Source organism: Apostichopus japonicus, chromosome 6, assembly GCF_037975245.1.
Source record: "Apostichopus japonicus isolate 1M-3 chromosome 6, ASM3797524v1, whole genome shotgun sequence".
NCBI lineage: Eukaryota > Metazoa > Echinodermata > Holothuroidea > Aspidochirotida > Stichopodidae > Apostichopus > Apostichopus japonicus.
The window spans coordinates 15,814,393-15,820,741 of record NC_092566.1 but is presented as its reverse complement, the minus strand read 5'-3'; positions in this window follow the sequence as shown (position 1 = coordinate 15,820,741).

Sequence of the window (6,349 nt, the reverse complement as noted above, 5' to 3'; positions counted from 1 at the left end):
AAGGGCGCCATACTCCCCAGGTACAATTTTGGGAAGAATGAAAAAAAGTCGTGATTTTGGCCAAAATCGAACAAAGTCATAAGGGTATATAGCCTTACAAAATTGCCAAATTTCGGCCAAAAATGAAAGTTCTCAAATTTATCTCAGGATACTTATACGGGTTCCCAGAACCCAAATAAACGCTTCTCTCGCAACAAAAGTGGAATTCGACGAAGTTTTAGTCATTTAAATTTGATATGAAATCACGTCAAGATGTGTTTTTTTTAAATTTCATATTTTTCATCGGAATATGGCTGTTTATTCTGCTCTGATCACATGGAAAGGAATCAAAAGGGCGCCACACATCCCAGGTACAATTTTGGGAAGAATTAAAAAAGTCGTGATTTTGGCCAAACTCCAACAAAATCATAAGGGCCTTACAAAATTGCCAAATTTCGGCCAAAAATGAAAGTTCTCAAATTTCTCTCAGGATACTTATACGGGTTCCCAGAACCTAAATAAACGCTTCTCTTGTGACAAAAGTGGAATTCGACGAAGTTTTAGTCATTTAAATTTGATATGAAATCACGTCAAGATGTGGTTTTTAAATTTCATTTTTCACCGAAATATGAGTGTTTATTCTGCTTTGATCACATGGAAAGGAATCAAAAGGGCGCCATACTCCCCAGGTACAATTTTGGGAAGAATGAAAAAAAGTCGTGATTTTGGCCAAAATCGAACAAAGTCATAAGGGTATATAGCCTTACAAAATTGCCAAATTTCGGCCAAAAATGAAAGTTCTCAAATTTCTCTCAGTATACTTATACGGGTTCCCAGAACCCAAATAAACGCTTCTCTCGCAACAAAAGTGGAATTCGACGAAGTTTTAGTCATTTAAATTTGATATGAAATCACGTTCAAGATGTGTTTTTTTTAAATTTCATATTTTTCATCGGAATATGAGTGTTTATTCTGCTCTGATCACATGGAAAGGAATCAAAAGGGCGCCACACATCCCAGGTACAATTTTGGGAAGAATTAAAAAAGTCGTGATTTTGGCCAAACTCCAACAAAATCATAAGGGCCTTACAAAATTGCCAAATTTCGGCCAAAAATGAAAGTTCTGAAATTTCTCTCAGTATACTTATACGGGTTCCCAGAACCTAAATAAACGCTTCTCTTGTGACAAAAGTGAAATTCGACGAAGTTTTAGTCATTTAAATTTGATATGAAATCACCTCAAGATGTGGTTTTTAAATTTCATTTTTCACCGAAATATGAGTGTTTATTCTGCTTTGATCACATGGAAAGGAATCAAAAGGGCGCCATACTCCCCAGGTACAATTTTGGGAAGAATGAAAAAAAGTCGTGATTTTGGCCAAAATCGAACAAAGTCATAAGGGTATATATAGCCTTACAAATTTCGGCCAAAAATGAAAGTTCTGAAATTTCTCTCAGGATACTTATACGGGTTCCCAGAACCTAAATAAACGCTTCTCTTGTGACAAAAGTGGAATTCGACGAAGTTTTAGTCATTCAAATTTGATATGAAATCACCTCAAGATGTGGTTTTTAAATTTCATTTTTCACCGAAATATGAGTGTTTATTCTGCTTTGATCACATGGAAAGGAATCAAAAGGGCGCCATACTCCCCAGGTACAATTTTGAGAAGAATGAAAAAAAGTCGTGATTTTGGCCAAAATCCAACAAAATCATAAGGGTATTATAGCCTTACAAAATTGCCAAATTTCGGCCAAAAATGAAAGTTCTGAAATTTCTCTCAGGATACTTATACGGGTTCCCAGAACATAAATAAACGCTTCTCTTGTGACAAAAGTGGAATTCGACGTAGTTTTAGTCATTTAAATTTGATATGAAATCACGTCAAGATGTGGTTTTTAAATTTCATTTTTCACCGAAATATGAGTGTTTATTCTGCTTTGATCACATGGAAAGGAATCAAAAGGGCGCCACACATCCCAGGTACAATTTTGGGAAGAATTAAAAAAGTCGTGATTTTGGCCAAAATCCAACAAAATCATAAGGGTATATATAGCCTTACAAATTTCGGCCAAAAATGAAAGTTCTCAAATTTCTCTCAGGATACTTATACGGGTTCCCAGAACCTAAATAAACGCTTCTCTTGTGACAAAAGTGGAATTCGACGAAGTTTTAGTCATTCAAATTTGATATAAAATCACCTCAAGATGTGGTTTTTAAATTTCATTTTTCACCGAAATATGAGTGTTTATTCTGCTTTGATCACATGGAAAGGAATCAAAAGGGCGCCATACTCCCCAGGTACAATTTTGGAAAGAATTAAAAAAGTCGTGATTTTGGCCAAAATCGAACAAAGTCATAAGAGTATATAGCCTTACAAAATTGCCAAATTTCGGCCAAAAATGAAAGTTCTCAAATTTATCTCAGGATACTTATACGGGTTCCCAGAACCGAAATAAACGCTTCTCTCGCAACAAAAGTGGCATTCGACGAAGTTTTAGTCATTTAAATTTGATATGAAATCACGTCAAGATGTGGTTTTTAAATTTCATTTTTCACCGACATATGGCTGTTTATTCTGCTCTGATCACATGGAAAGGAATCAAAAGGGCGCTACACATCCCAGGTACAATTTTGGGAAGAATTGGGAATTGGGAAGAATTGGGAAGAATTATATTTATATTTTTTTATATTTATATTTATATTTATTTATTTATTTTTTAAATTTCATATTTTTCATTGAAATATGAGTGTTTATTCTGCTCTGATCACATGGAAAGGAATCAAAAGGGCGCCACACATCCCAGGTACAATTTTGGGAAGAATTAAAAAAGTCGTGATTTTGGCCAAAATCCAACAAAATCATAAGGGTATAGCCTTACAAAATTGCCAAATTTCGGCCAAAAATGAAAGTTCTCAAATTTCTCTCAGGATACTTATACGGGTTCCCAGAACCCAAATAAACGCTTCTCTCGCAACAAAAGTGGAATTCGACGTAGTTTTAGTCATTTAAATTTGATATGAAATCACGTTCAAGATATGGTTTTTTTTAAATTTCATATTTTTCATCGAAATATGAGTGTTTATTCTGCTCTGATCACATGGAAAGGAATCAAAAGGGCGCCACACATCCCAGGTACAATTTTGGGAAGAATTAAAAAAGTCGTGATTTTGGCCAAACTCCAACAAAATCATAAGGGCCTTACAAAATTGCCAAATTTCGGCCAAAAATGAAAGTTCTGAAATTTCTCTCAGGATACTTATACGGGTTCCCAGAACCGAAATAAACGCTTCTCTCGCAACAAAAGTGGAATTCGACGTAGTTTTAGTCATTTAAATTTGATATGAAATCACGTCAAGATGTGGTTTTTAAATTTCATTTTTCACCGAAATATGAGTGTTTATTCTGCTTTGATCACATGGAAAGGAATCAAAAGGGCGCCACACATCCCAGGTACAATTTTGGGAAGAATTAAAAAAGTCGTGATTTTGGCCAAAATCCAACAAAATCATAAGGGTATATATAGCCTTACAAATTTCGGCCAAAAATGAAAGTTCTCAAATTTCTCTCAGGATACTTATACGGGTTCCCAGAACCTAAATAAACGCTTCTCTTGTGACAAAAGTGGAACTCGACGAAGTTTTAGTCATTCAAATTTGATATGAAATCACCTCAAGATGTGGTTTTTAAATTTCATTTTTCACCGAAATATGAGTGTTTATTCTGCTTTGATCACATGGAAAGGAATCAAAAGGGCGCCATACTCCCCAGGTACAATTTTGAGAAGAATGAAAAAAAGTCGTGATTTTGGCCAAAATCCAACAAAGTCATAAGGGTATATAGCCTTACAAAATTGCCAAATTTCGGCCAAAAATGAAAGTTCTCAAATTTATCTCAGGATACTTATACGGGTTCCCAGAACATAAATAAGCGCTTCTCTCGCAACAAAAGTGGCATTCGACGAAGTTTTAGTCATTTAAATTTGATATGAAATCACGTCAAGATATGGTTTTTAAATTTCATTTTTCACCGAAATATGAGTGTTTATTCTGCTCTGATCACATGGAAAGGAATCAAAAGGGCGCCACACATCCCAGGTACAATTTTGGGAAGAATTAAAAAAGTCGTGATTTTGGCCAAAATCCAACAAAATCATAAGGGTATAGCCTTACAAAATTGCCAAATTTCGGCCAAAAATGAAAGTTCTCAAATTTCTCTCAGTATACTTATACGGGTTCCCAGAACCTAAATAAACGCTTCTCTTGTGACAAAAGTGGAATTCGACGAAGTTTTAGTCATTTAAATTTGATATGAAATCACGTTCAAGATATGTTTTTTTTTAAATTTCATATTTTTCATCGAAATATGAGTGTTTATTCTGCTCTGATCACATGAAAAGGAATCAAAAGGGCGCCACACATCCCAGGTACAATTTTGGGAAGAATTAAAAAAGTCGTGATTTTGGACAAACTCCAACAAAATCATAAGGGCCTTACAAAATTGCCAAATTTCGGCCAAAAATGAAAGTTCTGAAATTTCTCTCAGGATACTTATACGGGTTCCCAGAACCTAAATAAACGCTTCTCTTGTGACAAAAGTGGAATTCGACGTAGTTTTAGTCATTTAAATTTGATATGAAATCACGTCAAGATATGGTTTTTTTAAAATTTCATATTTTTCATCGAAATATGAGTGTTTATTCTGCTCTGATCACATGAAAAGGAATCAAAAGGGCGCCACACATCCCAGGTACAATTTTGGGAAGAATTAAAAAAAGTCGTGATTTTGGCAAAACTCCAACAAAATCATAAGGGCCTTACAAAATTGCCAAATTTCGGCCAAAAATGAAAGTTCTCAAATTTCTCTCAGGATACTTATACGGGTTCCCAGAACCCAAATAAACGCTTCTCTCGCAACAAAAGTGGATTTCGACGAAGTTTTAGCCATTTAAATTTGATATGAAATCACGTCAAGATGTGGTTTTTTTAAATTTCATTTTTCACCGAAATATGAGTGTTTATTCTGCTTTGATCACATGGAAAGGAATCAAAAGGGCGCCACACATCCCAGGTACAATTTTGGGAAGAATTAAAAAAGTCGTGATTTTGGCCAAAATCCAACAAAATCATAAGGGTATAGCCTTACAAATTTCGGCCAAAAATGAAAGTTCTCAAATTTCTCTCAGTATACTTATACGGGTTCCCAGAACCTAAATAAACGCTTCTCTTGTGACAAAAGTGGAATTCGACGAAGTTTTAGTCATTCAAATTTGATATGAAATCACCTCAAGATGTGGTTTTTAAATTTCATTTTTCACCGAAATATGAGTGTTTATTCTGCTTTGATCACATGGAAAGGAATCAAAAGGGCGCCATACTCCCCAGGTACAATTTTGAGAAGAATGAAAAAAAGTCGTGATTTTGGCCAAAATCGAACAAAGTCATAAGGGTATATAGCCTTACAAAATTGCCAAATTTCGGCCAAAAATGAAAGTTCTCAAATTTCTCTCAGGATACTTATACGGGTTCCCAGAACCCACATAAACGCTTCTCTCGCAACAAAAGTGGCATTCGACGAAGTTTTAGTCATTTAAATTTGATATGAAATCACGTCAAGATGTGGTTTTTAAATTTCATTTTTCACCGAAATATGAGTGTTTATTCTGCTCTGATCACATGGAAAGGAATCAAACGGGCGCTACACATCCCAGGTACAATTTTGGGAAGAATTAAAAAAGTCGTGATTTTGGACAAACTCCAACAAAATCATAAGGGCCTTACAAAATTGCCAAATTTCGGCCAAAAATGAAAGTTCTGAAATTTCTCTCAGGATACTTATACGGGTTCCCAGAACCTAAATAAACGCTTCTCTTGTGACAAAAGTGGAATTCGACGTAGTTTTAGTCATTTAAATTTGATATGAAATCACGTCAAGATATGGTTTTTTTTAAATTTCATATTTTTCATCGAAATATGAGTGTTTATTCTGCTCTGATCACATGAAAAGGAATCAAAAGGGCGCCACACATCCCAGGTACAATTTTGGGAAGAATTAAAAAAAGTCGTGATTTTGGCAAAACTCCAACAAAATCATAAGGGCCTTACAAAATTGCCAAATTTCGGCCAAAAATGAAAGTTCTCAAATTTCTCTCAGGATACTTATACGGGTTCCCAGAACCCAAATAAACGCTTCTCTCGCAACAAAAGTGGATTTCGACGAAGTTTTAGCCATTTAAATTTGATATGAAATCACGTCAAGATGTGGTTTTTTTAAATTTCATTTTTCACCGAAATATGAGTGTTTATTCTGCTTTGATCACATGGAAAGGAATCAAAAGGGCGCCACACATCCCAGGTACAATTTTGGGA